General features: G+C 30.7%; 1 long non-coding RNA gene across 1 annotated transcript in view; it reads left to right on the top strand.

Annotated features, from left to right (window-relative positions):
- The first annotated feature begins 8,057 nt into the window (after window positions 1–8,057).
- LOC139496437 (uncharacterized) overlaps window positions 8,058–20,937 on the top strand; it is a 292,128-nt gene continuing 279,248 nt past the window's right edge. Inside the window, exons 1-5 of the long non-coding RNA XR_011657660.1 lie at window positions 8,058–8,181; window positions 11,417–11,506; window positions 11,765–11,824; window positions 12,073–12,138; window positions 12,395–12,430. This is a non-coding gene — a long non-coding RNA (uncharacterized lncRNA). The remainder of the gene's footprint in view (window positions 8,182–11,416; window positions 11,507–11,764; window positions 11,825–12,072; window positions 12,139–12,394; window positions 12,431–20,937) is intronic.

Below are 20,937 nucleotides of genomic sequence, written 5' to 3'. Positions count from 1 at the left end.
GAGCAAAGCCCATACCGCTGGAAGTATTTAACGACCTTGACTGGCTTTTCAGCCCTGGCACGGTCGGCTCGGTGCCGGAAGGTGTTTGGTGAGCTCTGTCATATTTTGATGCGTAGGGTCAGGAACAGATGAGGACGCAATATATAGGCCACCATTTTGATTTTGGTGAGTTGTTTTTCTTTTGTTGACTATTTTGCTGTTTCTTTTACTTCACAACGGCTGTTTTCAGGGCCAGGTTAACCAGCTGGGCAGCCCGCTAACCACGACGATGTGTTGTTGGTAGATCAATCATTGACTCTGTAGTAGATGACTGCAACCTGCACGAAGCTAAATACACATAGCCCTCGGACGTCTAGACAGCATATGACACTCACCCATCCACAATGGGTTTCGGAGTGTCGCTAACGCGGGTCTACTAGTAAGGTAACATCATAAGCTAGTTTGTCGTTGAACCATCTGAGCAGCGTAACATGTTGTAGCCAACGGGTAATCGGGAGCTGATCCAGCACGTCCTTTCAGCTGTAAGGACTGAGACGTGACTGTGTGTCAACTTGAATGGGTTTTTATTTGTCATGTTTTCACCACTGCCTGATTATTAGACAAAGTGGCACTTAACTTTGTTATTACATACTCGATTATCATTTGTTTTCTATGAAAACAGTTTCACTTTTAACTCTTTCTGGCATAATGGTTGACGTACGTTGCGTACTTTTGTCATGTTTGTGTCTAGACAACTTATAATTGTATACATGGCAAAATTATTTTCAAACAGTTGTTACAAAAGTACGTAGGACGTTTAAAGATTGACTGATTAATTCATTAAAATTACAAGGAAGCAACGCCATTTTCGTAATTTATTCAGCATTAATGTATGCATCTGTCACTATAAACATGAAACATTGGATAACATATTTCACAATACATAAAATCCATATTTCAGTTTTATACTAGTCTTGTTCTCTTCTTTGACACCAGGGAGGTATTGCTACCAAGAATCGACGGATATAAGACAAAATTACATAGATTCACGTTAATTAATTGTGGTCTGTGAATAAGAGGTTCATTTGAAATCAATGTAAATACAGACTGTTTAAAAATACTCCTCTGTAAAAATAAAAATTCGAATAATATAAAATTATAGAGAAATGTAGCTCGACAATAACATATACTTCAAGACAGTAAGCTTACAAAAAAAAGTTTATCCTATGTATTCAAGATCATGGGTTATAAGCTTCTGTTTAAGTCATACCAGCAAACTGTAGGAGAAGTTATGATTAGGTCTTGTTTTGACCCCTTGAAGTCAAAAATTAGTATATATTGTGATATGTTCAGAAATATAATAAAAAAGATAGGTCACCGAGCATTTTCTCAAGCGACAGGTTGTGACAAAGTGACACATTTTGTATGGATTATACAGGAAAAACATCATTATGTAATTAGAACTAAACTAAATGATAGAATTGTAAAATAAAATACGAAAAGATAACTTTTAAAAAATGCTTTGTGAATATCAAAAGAAAAGATACGGTCACCGTACTTTTTTTTCCGACTAAAATATAAAATAGCAAAATTTCATGTAGATTCCTTCAGAAAATGCACTAGTTTAGAGTTACCTCCACTTAACCCTTTCGCGTTCCCATCGGTACTCTGGTACCGATGGCTATGTTTTTGGGCAACTAGCTTGCGTAAAGTATTTAATCTTTGACATGTGTTTACGTACATAAGTGGTTGAGGGCTTGAATCAATCCCCTATATCACAGCTGTGTGTTTCATGGTGCCTTAAACTTTCCCCGAGTACGGTTTGGTATCAAATCGCCCCTAACGGACAACATTTTCTAATGTGAAAACCGTTTTGTTTTTAAATTTGAACACAATATTTCCATAGAGTATAGTAAAATATACTGTTGATTTTGGGGGCAATATAAAGTTTTTTTTTATTAACTACGCCGTGTATTTTTGGGGAACGTCTTCATAGTATGATTGAAACTTGTACTCAAGTTAAATAAGTGATATAAAGTGTACCAACGCAATCATTAACTTGAAATGCACTCTCAATGTGTGGTCAATTCTTACCAAACTAATTGAAAAAGAGATAAAAAATCATGATTTGTTTTGCGAAGTTGAAATAGATATAACAGTACATTGTTACTGAAGTGCCTGGTTATGGAAAAGACGAAAACACTTTTGTTGAAATAAAAGAACCGGTAAAAGTTTATAAAAACATGGCAGACTAAAGTAAGATATCATCCTATATTTGCTCAAAATATTTGTTATATCGAGACTTAATTTCTAAACGAAAACGGGCTGATTATTTGTTTACTCTCACTTTGTTAATGGAAGAGTTAACTACTTAAATTTCGATACTTTAAACTGGTACTCCAGTGGTTCAGTGGGAAGCTGTACTAGCCCACAGCAGGAAGAAGATTGCAAGTTCGAACCTCAAAGCCGGAGGTGAAAAAATAATTTCCTATATTAAATGTAACTTAACTTTACTATCAATTTCAAAAAGAGAGTCATGGATACATACAAAACTCAAATTAAAAACAAATGTTTGTATGTTTTTAAAGAATGTGTGTCCTAATTCCACCCCCACCCTCCAAACAAAAACATCATAGGCCCAAAACACCAAAGATATAATGGGTAATTCATTGAATCTTTACTTTTAAAGTCAAAATTCTATGTGCTGCTTGAATAAATATAATTTAGCCTGAAATTTGGGTCAAGGATTAGATTTGGACGAAAAAAAGGCTGAAATCCTTTTTTTTTTTGCATGTTGCGGGCATCAATTTTTGAAAGGCAAATAACACGTATTTCCTCCAACACCAAAATTACATCCTATTAGCCCATAAAAAAGTCTCCACATGACCTTTTTCGCAAGAATTTTGTATTTTTTTATCTTTTTCCCGCAAGTCACGTGACTTTTGGACAGATAACACGTGACTTCAAATGACAAAATTTCTGATATATTATTTTTTTTGAAATACTTGATCAATTATCTTTCAAATGGAACCAAAATTATCTTTGTGTGAGCTTCAGTGCGAATTATATATGCGATTGAACTTTGATAGTGTCTTTTCATAAGGTTACGTCAAATTTGGCGGAACGTGAAAGGGTTAAATACCAATTTAAAAACATTAAAAATCTATCAAAAATAATCTACGCTTGTAAAAATATTAATATTTATATGTTCAAATCTTAAAAATTTATTCTTTTAAATGAAAATTCACATCAGTTATCTGCATTCCTCATCAAATTTTGCTAATTTCATTGAATATCTGGACCTTAGGTTCTCTGTTATTTAAAATCCAAGATGGAGAAAGACAATACTACCTTAAGGTTTCACATTCTTATATTTTGTGCAAAACATCAAAACCTGAAAACTAAGTCTTGTATTTATTTCTTGTCATGAATACTTAGATTTGTACGTGCTGTAAAATTTCGAATGCATATTTAGACAGTTAACATGCAACAACAGTTAGCCATTAGGCATTAACATTAAAATCCATAGATATTCCTGTATGTAGTTATTTTCTGTCAGAACGATGGGTCTATTTTTTTTAACAACCCGGGCTAATTCATAGATAAGCAAATTAAGTTTTTAGCCATGCATCAAATTGTATTGACTCTGTCATTATATATTCGATTATCATTTGTTTTATATCTTCTCAATCGAAAAATATTTTCACGTTAAACTCTTTATATCATGAAGGTTGACGTACCTTGATCACTTTTATTAATTTTTGTGTCTAACAACATCTTATTATGGTATAGATGATAAAGTAATTTTTAAACAGTTGTTTCAAAAAATTTAAAACAACACGTTTAATAATTTATTGCGTCCGAAGCGCTTTTCTGGATTTACCTTCATCAGGAACGCTCAAAGCCAAACATTTGAAATCCGAAGATGTATAAGTACCGAAAATCGTTGAAAAGCTATATGTTAAAAATACCTAAAATAAATAGCCAAATTCATCTGAAGCCAACTTTGCCTAAGGGAGTTGAAACCTTAGTTTCATAATAATTGAAAATTGAAAAACGGACAATTTTAGTAAAGTTTGTTTAATCATGTCAGTACCGAAGCACTGACTACTGAGCTGATGATACCCCCGGGGACTGATAGTCTACCAGCAGAGGTATCGACCCAGTGATATAAAAATATAAAACAACACGTTTAATAATTTATTACGTCCGAAGGGCTTTTCTGGATTTACCTTCATCAGGAACGCTCAAAGCCAAACATTTGAAATCCGAAGATGTATAAGTACCGAAAAAGTACGTATGAAGTTTAAAAATTGACTAAAAGTCCAAGGGGCCAACGAACCAATGGTTAGTTACTCAACTTTTATATATGCATCTAACTATTACACATCAGACAATATATATTAAAGTTCTTATTGATTAAATGTTCAAGGAATAAGTTGTTGTAACACAAATGTCTGGAATGTATTTAAATTCACTAATAAAATCATTAAAAATACAAGGCACCTTCAACCTATAACCTGGTAAGTTATTCAACTTATATGTATGCATCTGTTGCTACGTACATACATCATTCTCTCCAAATACATACAATCTATATTTTGAGATTTATACTTGTGTTTTTCTCTCATTTGACACAACGGAAGTTATGCTACAACGAATCAACGAATATATGACAAAATTACAAAGATCCACGTCAATTAATTTGGCTCTGTGAATAGTATTTCATTACAAAATAAAGACTGTTAAAAATACCACCCCCTTCAAAAAGTAATATAGAATAATATGAAATTACCTCGAAAAGTAGCGGGACAAGGACATCGATTACAACACATCGAACATACCAAAAAAGGTTTACCGTAGGCATTCAAAATCATGGGTGCTCCGATTCTGTTAAAGTCAAATACCGAAGGGAAAGTTGAGATAAGACCCCTTGAAGTTAAACTCAGAATGTAATCTAAATCTTGCTAGTACATTGCAATGGCATCCTTCATATGTTCAATAGATATAAATCTGTCAAATATCAGTATCTATATTTGTGCATTTACTCTAACATATTACCATAAAGGCTTCAAACGTCTTACATTTTGTGCAAAACACCAAAACTGTCAATCAGTCTTATGTGGGTTTTTTTCTTGTAATGATTATCATGATTATATACATAGCGTTAAAAAAAAAGTAGCCCAAGAAAAGAAAAAATGAAATTGTCACAAACATGTCTTGAAAACGTGAATCTTTACCATGAAGCCTGTGTGTCTATATTTAAAATTATTTACCATTTCTGTATACACCATTCTTCTATTACTTTTATCAGACATATGGATAAACCTATCAAAGATCGTCAGATGCACGTTTCGTCTACATAAGACCCATCAGGACGCTCGAAAGAGTATGAATTTGCATTGCTATACGACGTGTCTCTGTATTTTGAACATTGATGTAATTTTTTTTATGTTTCTGTTATGGTTTCGGTTGGGTAATGTTTTAGGTCTTATCGTTTGTAGTTCAAATGTTTAATACAATAGCCTTTAAATGCCATCATTGTCATGAAATGTTCTGCGGTTTGCATGTTATGTCGACTATTATATAATTTGTGTCTGCGTTTCTCTGTGATGAGTGTTTTTGCGTGGGTTTGTGCTGTATTTCCGTCACGTAGTGTTGTCATTTTAGCGATATGTTTTAACATTGTCATATAAGCGGGAGGTTTGGCAAGCCATAAAACCAGGTTCAACCCAACATTTGTTCTTAAAATGTACTGTACCAAGTAAAGAATATGGCAGGTTGTTTTCAAATAGTTCGTTTCTTTGTATGTTTGCGTTTGTTTTCGTTGCACTTCAGTGTTATTGTTGTTCCTTTGTTTTCCTCTTATAGTTAATGTTTCCCCTCGGTTTTAGTTTGTAGCCCGGATTGTTTTTCTCTCAATCGATTTATGACTGTTGTCTTTATTTAGGCATTTAAAATCATTAAATTCTGTGAAATGTATATACCATAGGGGAATTTATTGCCTTAATATACAAATTATTATGAATTTAGCTAATACTATAAGTTATATGGTTCGCTACTGACCCCCTACGGATCCATAGAGGGTAAATATAATTCATAGGGGTGAGGCCGGATGGTCCGTAGGGGGTCAGTAATTAACCGTATAACGAAGTCATCGCGCGCTGGACTTTTTCTGCTGCGTTATGTTGAAAAATAAACAATGAAACACAACAACATTAATAGATGACGTCACCATTAACGCGTCATGAACCCCCTTTAAAATTTACTAACCCCCTACGGTCTCATAGGGGGTCACCACGTGACGGCGTTAAACCAAGCACAACATGATTTTTTACCCGCGGTGCGATAAATGTCAATGGCATCCTTCATGTGGTTATAAATCTGTCAAACACCAGTACCGATATTTTTGAATTGTGTCTTACAAATTGTCATTACGGCTTCATTCTTCTTACATTTTGTGCAAAGCAGCGAAACCTGTCAAAATCATCTGATATTCATTTCTTGTCATGAATATTTAAATTAAAGTAAAATCATTTTATCCTTGGGATAACGATGTGCGAAAAGAGATTTTACAAACATATCTAGGAAGTGTGAAAAATTACCGATACAATCAAAGTCCCTACTTGGAAGACCGCGCATTTTTATTTCAGATTATTAAACATTTCGATGTACACAATCCTTTTATCACTTATATCAGACATATTGATAAACTCATCCATGTGTGTAAAATTCTACAATTTCAAGAGTTCTCAGTAAGATGTTTTAACATTTATATAAACATGATACATTCACATTCACTTCCTTTCAAATCTATACATTTTCCGTGTATGTGATAAAATATTAAACAATCCTTTGCATACTATATCACTGGTTCCCTGGACGTGTTTTATTACAAAACATGTTTTTGTGATATTAATCAGAGTTAAGATATGCCCCTGTTTTGCGAGAATATTGTCCGATATGTTATTTAAACCATTCATACGTGGTACAATATGGATACACAATAGAAATGTTTGTATCTGCAGCTAAACAAACGGCGAAACTGGTTGAAATTTCATTTCAAGTAAGATGATTGAAACCTTATAAAAGTATATACCAGTATCATAAATTTGAAAATGATACAATAATAAACGTAAAACACTTGAAAATTTTCAAGAGTATCTGATCAAAAGCTATATTTTACATATATGTTACTGAAAAAAATATCTAATATTTGATTAAAAATAGCAAAATATAATGAAAATCATGGCATTATCATGTGTTCTTAGTCTACCGAAGTAATATGTAACTATCACTATTGATTATAGAGAAACACATTGAAAAGATGACAGTTACCATATTTTAATAAACATTTTTTTTTCCTTTTGCTGTTTAATTAACCTTTGATCTTTTGCAATTACTGTTAACACTGAGGTTCTGATTTCCACCCCGAACGTGGCAAGTACGCTCGACTAAAATCTTAATTATTGACTATGGTTGTCATTTTTCCTGCGGAAGGTTCTCTCCGAGCACCCTGGCAACCGCAACCCATAATAATTGACCACCATGAAATAGCACAATAGTGCTGAGAGGCGTTAAACACCAATCAATCAAGAAATATGTGAAGTCTAAAGTAAATCACACGGAATTTTTATGTAGAGTTGTCTCATTGACAAACATACTATGTATCCTTCTTTTGTATGGTGACTGAAATCGTATGATCTGATTTTTAAAATTCCATTTCAAAATTTCATTATAATTGTGTTGTTTTCCTATATTTTCAGTTACGTTTTAAACTGTCACCTAACTTTTACTTTGTCTACTTTCGTTTTGTAAACATATGTAGCAATGTTAACGAGATACTTTTACTTTTACTTTGTCTACTTTCGTTTTGTAAACATATGTAGCATTGTTAACGAGAGAAAGAGTAGTGTTCCACTTGAATAAACAATGAACAAAAACCGAAAATTGTTTTTACAACAAATAAGATTGTTCTGTCAATATGAATGTAATTATCTGATTGGTCGTGATGTATTATATTTTAATGTTTCTTAAACAATACGTCATGTACCACATGATTTAACTATACATATATATACTGCTGTAGTTGATACAAATCATAAATGTTTTAAATTGAATAAGTAAAAGCGTTAACGATGAAATCATTAATTCTTATCATAGCAGTTCTTATTGGGATGTTATTTGTTCCAGCGATAGAAAGTAAGTTTTTAATCTGTTCGTATACATTTCCAGAAAAATCACGGAAAACATGGAAAAGGCAAAGATTTAAAATCAACTCAACGTAAGAAGCTTGTAAGTTTTGTGTAAAGATGGATAGCCGGAGGAAAAGCTTTCTATCCAAATAAATTGAATTTCAATGTCTGCACCAAGTCAAGAATATGACAGTTGTTTCCTCCTTATATGAGATGTGGATTTTGCCAATTGTACAGGGACTTTCCTTTTTGAATTTGCTTGGATTTCGGTATTTATGATGTTTTAATTTTTATGAAACATGAGACATTACAAAATACAGAATCAGATATTATAAATATTAAGAAACACTTTTTTAATTTATGAAGTTATAATGAAATAAGAAAATATATTACAATTGATATGGTTAAGAATGTTCGCTGTACTTGATTTTGAGTTTTTGCCTTGTATTCCAAATTCTCTTGTTATGTCTATGTAGTGCTTTTAAAAAAAATGCCCCTACTTTAGTCTTCATAGGTTTATAACATATAGTTTAAAATCCATATTTGAAAATCTTATAAAATTCTTTTTATTTTTTCATAGTTTTTGAAAGAAAAAAGGTACCAATAGGAAATGTATTAAACATTTAAAGAAAATCATTTCCAGCCAAATTCAAAGGTTAATATCTCGAAAACAAGCACAAGGACCCTTCATTTTTTCTTATTTTTAGTTCCTTTATTTTAATTCTATTAATTCATAACAGTCTTTAAAAAAGCTTGTTAAATTGAAACAGAGTACCAAACATACTTAATGAAATGTTGCTAAAGTTTTTGTACATAGGTTAAACAGAGTGTTTTTCATTGTTTCCAATATCTAAAATATTCTATCAAACAATGGAGGCAATGAGTTGTTAGATCTACTTTTGAATATAAAGTATTTTAATGGAAACACAATATTTGTTTTACTACCAGACACAGCAAGCATTTATTTCCTTTGTGATAAAAGACAGCTATATAATTATTTCTAATCTAACCCAGTCTGTTATGGATTGCCAGAACATTATATTCCAAAAACACGTAAAATATTTTTTCTCTGATTTCTAAACAAAAAGTGCATAGTCTTGCATATAAAGAAAAATAAATTACATGGTAGAATTCTATGTACATGCGAATTTCTGCTCATGAAATAAAAGGCATTGGTAATGGGAGGGTGAAGGACTCACAAACATGTTAAAACCCGCCACATTATCTATGAGCCTCTCTAAATTCAGGAGCCTGTAGTTCAGTGGTTGTCGTTGGTTAATGTTTGTAATATTTGTTTTTGTTTGTTTTTTTGTTAAAATTAGGCCGTTTATACTATTCAATTGTATTGTTTCATATTTTTCATCTCAGGCCCTTTTATAGCTGACCCTACGGTATTTTTTTCCCTCTTTGTTGAAGGCCATACGGTTGCCTATAATTGCTTACATCCATTTCATTTAATCTCTGGTAGATAATTATCTCATAGGCAATTATACCACATCTCATTATCTTTAAGTTTAGTTTAAACATATTCTATTTTGTGAATTAAAGCAAAATGGATTATACACAATTAAATCATACTTATGAAGTCTTCTCCATAATACAATATAAATAAACACAATTATAGTATAATGAGCATGCTTTTAAAGCAAACAGTTTATAGAATATAAATACAAGCTTTCATAGGTAAAAAAAAGAAGAAAGGGAGAGAGAAAAAAAAAAGAAAGTTTGAAAAGTCATATAATTCTGTGATGAAGACGTGGGTGTTGATGATTATGTTAATGATGTTACGTGTCATTATCAATAAAGGCAACAGTAGTATACCGCTGTTCAAAACTCATAAATCCATGGACAAAAAACAAAATCGGGGTAACAAACAAAAACCGAGGAAAACGCAATAAATATAAGAGGAGAACAACGACATAGCCACTTTATGAAGGTAAAAGAAATCTGTTTGACCTTTTTGATGAAATATTTAATATGTTTTTGAAAAATTGAATATTTTGTTCTTTCGAAAGTTCCAAAATTCCGCAAATTAATAGTTTTGTATCTAAAGCAAAGTTTTCGGAAAGCCAGTTAAGATTTTCTACATCAAGTTTATTTGGGACAAACGAAGAAGTAATGATGGACATTCTCAATATCTGATCCACATTGGCAAGAAGGATCATTTATAATACTAATTCGAAAAAGGTCATAATTTAAGAATAAAGTGGAGCATCGCAATTGCGTTACGATACTATTCAATTTCCTCGGGCCGAACAACGAAAAAACGTTTCAACTATACTTAGTAGACCATCGTTCTTCAATTCTTTCTTACATTTAGAAATAGAGTCGACACTGCGAATTTTTGGGTCAAATTTATTCTACCCACGTATTGTAGAGCGATAAGCCGATTCAGTATCAAGGGAAAGTCTACAAAATGCAACAATAATAGCATGACAATTTCGCTACGGATAGTGGGTTGTACAACAATAATAACATGACAATTTCGCTACGGATAGTGGGTTGTACTTTGACAACAATAATAGCATGACAATTTCGTTACGGATAGTGGGTTGTACTTTGCCCACATTGAGGTACAAGAGATTTATTATTATTATTAATTTTAAGTGTATACAATGTATTGATGGTTCAGTAATTACCACAATGTATTGATGGTTCAGTAATTACCACAATGTATTGATGGTTCAGTAATTACCACAATGTATTGTTTTTTTTAGAAACCAGAAGTCCTTTATATGGAGGGAATATTTTTTATAAAATTTAAATCGATAATCTGCATATTAGAAAATAGTTCCCAATTAACACATGAAGACATAGTCACTTTTTTATAATCCTACAAAAACAATGTATAGAAAAGTAATAGTTGTTGTTCTTTTGAGATTTATCTACCAATTAATTTTCAATATTGTCGGGTATAGAACTGGCATCTATCTTACTTTTAAATTTATTTGGAATCGCAGTTACAATATCATAAAACTCCACGATATAAATATTGATAAAAAAAAATTTTAACTTATCATACATTCTATGAAAAATAGCAATGAATCGATATATTGTAATGGTAACATTTTGGAACTTTTCTAAAATGTTTGCTCGTTAGAATTTTATTTGGCTCATTATACCTGTATTGGTGAAATTTTAAAATTGTTATAATGATAATTTAATCTTAATACAATCTTAATAATTTAAATAGAAAAATATTTGACATTGAAATAATGATATTTGAATTATTGTATTTCAAGGTTAGGGTGGAAGAAGATATTATCGAGGAACCCGTTGGCCAACAGCAACCCCTGCCGCAAACCCTGCCGCAGCCGCTGCCGCCTTCCTTAGTATGTTTATTAAAATGATATTCATATAATAATATTTGTAGTGTTAACATTTTAAATTGTTAGAATAATTGTTCAATCTGTATTATTTTGATGGCAATTCATTTGCCCAATTAGAGTTTTGTTAGAAATATTATATTTTTTTCAAATGGTAACATTTTGAAATTGTTAAAATAAGAGTTCAATCTTGATACAATCTTTACAGTTTAATGAAATATTTGTGTCATTGTAAAAAAATTAATGGCATTTTTCTATTTTAAGGAAATGATAGAAGAAGAACTTTAGCTGCAGCCTGTGTCGCAGCCGCTACCGCTGCTCAAAGTATGATCAGTAAAATGATATTTAAATCGTAATATTTGTTTTAATAACATTTTAAAATTGGTACAATAATAGTTCAATCTTAATAACGTCAATGCTAAAACTTTCACTCTACTAGAATTATTTTAGAAATTTAATATTTTTATAATGATAACATTTCGAAATTGTGTGAACATTAATTTAATCTTCATAGATTTAATGACAAAATGTTTGATATTGTAAGACTGATATTTAAAATTTTCTCTTTGAAGGTGTTTGTCTTCCAAATGCGTTGGCAGTAACCCCTGCCTGTGCCGCAGCCGATTTACGTGCTCAAAGTATGGATATTAAAATGATATTTGAATCGTAATGTTTCTTGCAATAACATTTTAAAATTGTTACAATACTAGTTCAATCTTTATAATTGCAATGCTAAAATGTTTGCCCTATTAGAATTATGTTTGAAATGTTATATTTCTATTGGTAACATAATAAAATTGTTAGAAAAATAATTAAATCTTCATAAAATCTCTATAGATTTAATGAAAAATGATTGACATTGTAAGAATGATATTTGAAAATTTCTATTTGAAGCTGTTTGTGGAACAAGAATTTAAGCTGGTGTTCAAGGTATGTTTATTTAAATAATATTTGAATCGTACAATTGATAATGGAAATGGGGAATGTGCCAAAGAGACAACAACCCGACCAAAGAGCATAAGGCCGAAGGCCACCAACATACTTAACACAATGCATATGTCTGAGCAACACGAGACCTTCATCATGCCTTTTAAACAAATAGTTGCATCTGTGCGAGAAGAATTTTATAATAAAAACTAACGATCAACAAAATTAGGAATATATTTCACATGAACAAATATCTTAAGACACATCCAAATCTCTTATTTTTAAACATAGCTATATACATACAGGAGGAGTTAGTTTAGGAGGTTAATTAGGAGGCGGTTTAGGATGAAGTCTTAAGGGAAATGCTGGAGGAATTTTACATTAAGAATGGGGACGAAACATTAAAATTAAATTCATTTAAATTGTACAATTAAATAAAATATCCATATGAATACATTGTACAAGAATTCACAACTACAAGTAATTACTATTACTGTTTGTAGAAAATAAAATGCACACACATGAAAGCAAGGACCAAAATTTAGAAAATGACCTTGTCATTTGACCTTGACACCATTATTCTTTAGGTTGACCAATGACCCCAAATCAAAATACCCGAGATGGATCGAATACATAATGCACCATTTGTGTTGATTATGACAGTAGAGGACCATAGAATAAATGTGTAAAAACTATGGAGTCATTAAATGTATAAAAAATATTAAATTAAAGTAGAGGACCATAGAATACATGTGTAAAAACTATGGAGTTATTAAATGTATAAAAAATATTAAATTAAAGAAGAGGACCATAGAATAAATGTGTAAAAACTATGGAGCTATTAAATGTATAAAAAATATTAAATTAAAGAAGAGGACCATAGAATACATGTGTAAAAACTATGGAGTTATTAAATGTATAAAAAATATTAAATTAAAGTAGAGGACCATAGAATAAATGTGTAAAAACTATGGAGTTATTAAATGTATAAAAAATTTTAAATTAAAGTAGAGGACCATAGAATAAATGTGTAAAAACTATGGAGTTATTAAATGTATAGAAAATATAAGATTAAAGTAGAGGACCATAGAATAAATGTGTAAAAACTATGGAGTTATTAAATGTATAAAAAATATTAAATTAAAGTAGAGGACCATAGAATAAATGTGTAAAAACTATGGAGTTATTAAATGTATAAAAAATATTAAATTAAAGTAGAGGACCATAGAATAAATGTGTAAAAACTATGGAGTTATTAAATGTATAAAAAATATTAAATTAAAGTAGAGGACCATGGAATAAATGTGTAAAAACTATGGAGTTATTAAATGTATAAAAAATATTAAATTAAAGTAGAGGACCATAGAATAAATGTGTAAAAACTATGGAGTTATTAAATGTATAAAAAATATTAAATTAAAGTAGAGGACCATAGAATAAATGTGTAAAAACTATGGAGTTATTAAATGTATAAAAACTATGGAGTTATTAAATGTATAAAAACATATTAAATTAAAGTAGAGGACCATAGAATAAATGTGTAAAAACTATGGAGTTATTAAATGTATAAAAAATATTAAATTAAAGTAGAGGACCATAGAATAAATGTGTAAAAACTATGGAGTTATTAAATGGATAGAAAATATTAAATTAAAGTAGAGGACCATAGAATAAATGTGTAAAAACTATGGAGTTATTAAATGTATAAAAACATATTAAATTAAAGTAGAGGACCATAGAATAAATGTGTAAAAACTATGGAGTTATTAAATGTATAAAAACATATTAAATTAAAGTAGAGGACCATAGAATAAATGTGTAAAAACTATGGAGTTATTAAATGTATAAAAACATATTAAATTAAAGTAGAGGACCATAGAATAAATGTGTAAAAACTATGGAGTTATTAAATGTATAAAAAATAATAAATGAAAGTAGAGGACCTTTGAATAAATGTGTAAAAACTATGGAGTTATTAAATGTATAAAAACATATTAAATTAAAGTAGAGGACCATAGAATAAATGTGTAAAAACTATGGAGTTATTAAATGTATAAAAAATATTAAATTAAAGTAGAGGACCATGGAATAAATGTGTAAAAACTATGGAGTTATTAAATGTATAAAAACATATTAAATTAAAGTAGAGGACCATAGAATAAATGTGTAAAAACTATGGAGTCATTAAATGTATAAAAAATATTAAATTAAAGTAGAGGACCATAGAATAAATGTGTAAAAACTATGGAGTTATTATATGTATAAAAACATATTAAATTAAAGTAGAGGACCATAGAATAAATGTGTAAAAACTATGGAGTTATTAAATGTATAAAAAATATTAAATTAAAGTAGAGGACCATAGAATAAATGTGTAAAAACTATGGAGTTATTATATGTATAAAAAATATTCAATTAAAGTAGAGGACCATAGAATAAATGTGTGAAAACTATGGAGTTATTAAATGTATAAAAAATATTAAATTAAAGTAGAGGACCATGGGATAAATGTGTAAAAACTATGGAGTTATTAAATGTATAAAAAATATTAAATTAAAGTAGAGGACCATAGAATAAATGTGTAAAAAATATGGAGCTATTAAATGTATAAAAAATATTAAATTAAAGTAGAGGACCATGGAATAAATGTGTAAAAATTATGGAGTTATTAAAGGTATAAAAAATATTAAATTAAAGTAGAGGACCATAGAATAAATGTGTAAAAACTATGGAGTTATTAAATGTATAAAAAATATTAAATTAAAGAAGAGGACCATAGAATAAATGTGTAAAAACTATGGAGTTATTAAATGTATAAAAACATATTAAATTAAAGTAGAGGACCATAGAATAACTATGGAGTTATTAAATGTATAAAAAATATTAAATTAAAATAGAGGACCATAGAATAAATGTGTAAAAACTATGGAGTTATTAAATGTATAAAAAATATTAAATTAAAGTAGAGGACCATAGAATAAATGTGTAAAAACTATGGAGTTATTAAATGTATAAAAAAATATTAAATTAAAGTAGAGGACCATAGAATAAATGTGTAAAAACTATGGAGTTATTAAATGTATAAAAAATATTAAATTAAAGTAGAGGACCATAGAATAAATGTGTAAAAACTATGGAGTTATTAAATGTATAAAAAATATTAAATTAAAGTAGAGGACCATGGAATAAATGTCTAAAAACTATGGAGTTATTAAATCTTTAAAAAATATTAAATTAAAGTAGAGGACCATAGAATAAATGTGTAAACACTATGGAGTTATTAAATGTATAAAAACATATTAAATTAAAGTAGAGGACCATAGAATAAATGTGTAAAAACTATGGAGTTATTATATGTATAAAAAATATTAAATTAAAGTAGAGGACCATAGAATAAATGTATGAAAACTATGGAGTTATTAAATGTATAAAAAATATTAAATTAAAGTAGAGGACCATGGAATAAATGTGTAAAAACTATGGAGTTATTAAATGTATGAAAAATATTAAATTAAAGTAAAGGACCATGGAATAAATGTGTAAAAACTATGGAGTTATTAAATGTATAAAAAATATTAAATTAAAGTAGAGGACCATGGAATAAATGTGTAAAAACTATGGAGTTATTAAATGTATAAAAACATATTAAATTAAAGTAGAGGACCATAGAATAAATGTGTAAAAACTATGGAGTTATTAAATGTATAAAAACATATTAAATTAAAGTAGAGGACCATAGAATAAATGTGTAAAAACTATGGAGTTATTAAATGTATAGAAAATATTAAATTAAAGTAGAGGACCATAGAATAAATGTGTAAAAAAACTATTGAGTTATTAAATGTATAAAAAATATTAAATTAAAGTAGAGGACCATAGAATAAATGTGTAAAAACTATGGAGTTATTAAATGTATAAAAAATATTAAATTAAAGTAGAGGACCATAGAATAAATGTGTAAAAACTATGGAGTTATTAAATGTATAAAAAATATTAAATTTTCAAAGAACTTATTGTTTGAAAAAAGGGACATTCACAAATATGTCCAATCCTGCATGGTTCGACGTGTGGCTGTGAAAACATCGTTAGCATGATTTCATTGGTTGCCGTTTTCTTGTTGTGTACGATATTTGTTTTTCGTTTATTTTGTACATAAATCAATAACACGCCGTTGATTTGGTCGTTTGAGATTGTCAGATCCTTTCATAGCTTGTATATTGCTGGGTCTTCCAAGTGCTCCACGAAACCTTTTTCTAAATTATTAACATCTATTTTATCAGCAATCAAAGACGGGCTTCAGAGTTATTGTGAAACTGCCTATTCTAGAGGGGGCGTGAATCAGATGTGGATACTTACAAATTCCAAAGATCTTTTATAGTACATACAATCTAACTCTCTTTCATCTTGTAACAGTATTAAAACATTTGACTTTCTGCTCTGTACACTAGTATTCCACATTCCAAACTAAAAGACAAATTGAAAGAGTTGGTATTGCTTTGCTTCGTAAAAAAGAATGGCCAACGTAGATACAAGTATCTTGTCTTGGGGAGGGATAAATCCTACTTTGTAAAAGATCACTCTACTTGCCGACTTGTTTCTGTATTATTATGAGGCTGACTTCATGCAGGAACTTCTTAGTAAGAAAGATAAGAAGTTAGCAATATCCTTTAACTCTTTTCGCTATATAGATGATGTTCGTTCACTAATAATTTAAAATTTGGTGACTATGTGGAACGCATCTATCCAATCGAGCTAGAGATAAAGGATACTACAGATACAGTTAAGTCGGCCTCATATCTTGACTTACATCTAGAAATTAACAATGAGGGTCTGTTGAAAACAAAACTTTACGAAAAAAGAGATGATTTCAGTTTTTCCAATTGTGAACTTTCCATTTCTAAGTAGCAACAATCCAGCAGCACCTGCATACGGGGTATATATCTCCCAATTGATACGATATTGCCGTGCTTGCATTTCCTATCATGATTTTCTTGATAGAGGGTTGCTGCTCACAAGGAATCTATTAAACCAAGAGTTTCAAATGGTGAAGTTGAAATCATCCCTTTGTAAATTTTACGGACGCCATCACGAGTTAGTTGACCGTTATGGAATAACCGTTTCACAAATGATATCGGATATGTTCCTTACGTCGTAACTACAATCCCTTTCCCTTTCATGAATGTGACCTACCGAATTAGACCATTTACCGGATTTGTTATCACACAAGCAACACGACGGGTGCCGCATGTGGAGCAGGATCTGCTTACCCTTCCGAAGCACCTGAGATCACCCCCAGTTTGTTGGTGGGGTTCGTGTTATTCTACAAACAACATCATACTTGATTGTGACATTAGTAGTGAACGTAATATTCAGATTGGATTCCGAAAGATTACCAGATACAGATAAAGATAAAAGATTGGACTCATATTTTGACAGTTAAATTGACAGTAATATTTGTGTAATACTTCTTGTAAACTTTTGTATAATAAATATTGTTAATTTTACTATTGATTTGTGTCTTATGTTGGCTACAATTTAAAGGCGATTTTTGGCCGTAGCACTTATGTGATAATAAATCCGGTCTTATTCGGTAGGTCACATTCACGAATGGGAAGGGTATTGTAGTTACGACGTAAGGAGTATGTAAAAGTTATATGTTTTATTGCGGAAAGAAGTTGTTTTCATTTAATTTTTCAACAGTTGTATTCATTTAATTTTTCAACCCAATTAAGATAAAACCTTGTATTCAATTTCTCAAGTTTTCTATTCTTAATAATTGTTATATGACATTATACGCTTTTTTTTTTTTTTTTATCTTAGAGTCAAATACTTTTGGAACACTCTCGATATAGTACCTACATATTTACAGATAAATATAATGAGTCACGTGATTGCAAATGCAGCGGTAAGTAAACTATGTAAATATCAGTGAAGTACATAGTTTCAAATCGTTACGAATAAATGTAAATTAGCTTTTTTTGTATATAAATAATTAAGTAAGAACATAGTTGTATATAATTTATAGTAGTGAAAACAAACACATACATAGTTGTGTGCACTTTTATGAACAGAAAACATCCCCGCTCCGATATATTAAGCGTCATAATCCCAATAGGCGTCCCCACTCCGATATATTAAGCCTCATAATCTCACTAGATGTCCCCACTCACGATACATTCAGCGTCATAATCCCAACAGACGCTCCAACTCACGATACATTCAGCGTCATAATCCCACTAGACGTCCCCACTCACGATAAACTCAGCGTCATAATCCCAATAAAGGTCCAAACTCACGATACATTCAGCGTTATAATCCCACTAGACGTCCCCACTCACGATACATTCAGCGTCATAAACTCACCAGACGTCCCCACTCACGATTCATTCAGCGTAATAATCCCACTAGAGGTCCCCACTCACGATACATTTAACGTCATAATCCCTATAACATCCCCACTCACGATACATTCAGCGTCATACTCCCACTAAAGGTCCCTACTCACGATACATTCAGCGTCATAATCCCACTAGACGTCCCTACTCACGATGCATTTGGCGTCATAATTCCACTAACATCCCCACTCACGATATATTCAGCGTCATAATCCCACTAGACGTCCCCACTCACGATGCATTTAGCGTCATAATCCCACTAACATCCCCACTCACGATACATTCAGCGTCATAATCCTACTTGACGTCCCCACATACGATGCATTTAGCGTCATAATCCCACTATACGTACCAGCTCACGATACATTCAGAGTCATAATCCAACTTCCATCCCCACTCATGTTACATTCAGCGTCATAATCCAACTAACATCCCCACTCATGTCACATTCAGCGTTATAATCCAACTAGACGTCCCCACTCACGATACATTCAGCGTTACAATCCCACTAGACGTTCCCACTCATGTTACATTCAGCGCCATAATTCTACTTGACGTCCCTACTCACGATGTATTTATCGTCATATAATCCCACTAACATCCCCACTCATGATACATTTAGCGTCGTAATCCCACTAGACGTCCCCACTCATGATACATTAAGCGTCTTACCTGCTTGTCGTTACTGTATGATAACCATTGCCAGTTATATCATCTTGTTTTAAATGTAAGTCTTGTCATTTGCCTCATTTTTGCACATAGATTCCTCCATATGTAATATTCCAGTCGATTTGTGCAGATTTTTGACAAAATTGCTCAGATTGTGGTAAAAGCATGAAATTCGGAATAGAGGAAGTATATGTCATGGACAACATTTTAAGCTCTGGACCCACTCTGAAAGTCAAAATTTGCGGAAGAGGCGGCCATTTTAAAATGGCGGCCGTTTGATCTCTATAGATTAATAAACAAAATTCTAAAAAAAATATTAGAGAAGATATTGACATGAAACCTGGGTAATATAATAACAGTCACTGATTCCAATTGTCTTGTTGAACAAAGTTTTTGAAAATATTACCCATATTGAATGGCGGCCATCTTGAAAAATCTTTGTTTTTCAAGCCAAAAAAAGTAGTCATTTTTCGATGAAAATTAAAAAAAAAAAATGTCGAAGATATACAAATGTATTTGTTTGAGCTATATAAACAGGACGAAAAGCGAGCCTATAAACCCCTCCTCGAGTTTTTCTTTTGTTTTGTAGAGGATACAAATTACTTTATATTTTCCGACAATGTACATGTCTCTAATGTTCAAAAGTAATCGACATAGTTAAAACGCGACCACAAAAAAGATCATAAAATGAACTATAACATGTATAACTCTAAAAGCAATATTCCTGCCACCGCTTGTTCAACATAGAATAACAGGAGAATTTTATTTTACAAGTATAAATAAGCAAAAAAAATATTTGTATACCTGTCATTTATAATACTGATTACAGGAAAATTCGTTTTGTTGATATTGTTCATTTGAAACAACTTTCAAAAACCTTGATTGCAGACATAATGAATTTCATATCATACAAGTAATTAATGTTATAGAAAGACCAACTGCTCAAATGTTCTCAATTATATTTAACAAAAAATGAAATGTACATGATTTGTCAAACCTCATCACTCTGTCTATCATGTTCTATCACATTTTCCACATTTACATACGTAATACTGCCTTTACACATTTGCATTTCCTTAGTAACCATGTTCACTTTGACTTATCAGTTAAGCGCTTGCTGCAAGAAGTTATTATAAAGTCATATGGTATATTCATCCCAGATGACAAGGACTGTCATCTGAGGACTTCATATGTATTGATTTTTTGGTAGCCATTTTGAATGATGGCCATTTTTAAAACATGAATTTCCAATATAACATTATTCGCTAATCTTATTTATTCACTGATTGCATTCACACTTTTTTCTACTAATATGCATTAGATATTTATAAAATGGTCAGATAAGGCATGCCCATGTTTACACAATAAAGATATCAGTATAAGAATTTCTAACTGTTACCTACACGTTTGCCTAAGTAACTTTGTAAAACAGAATATAATTTATGA

This window comes from Mytilus edulis, chromosome 11, assembly GCF_963676685.1.
Source record: "Mytilus edulis chromosome 11, xbMytEdul2.2, whole genome shotgun sequence".
NCBI lineage: Eukaryota > Metazoa > Mollusca > Bivalvia > Mytilida > Mytilidae > Mytilus > Mytilus edulis.
This window is presented reverse-complemented; position numbering and strand designations above follow the sequence as displayed.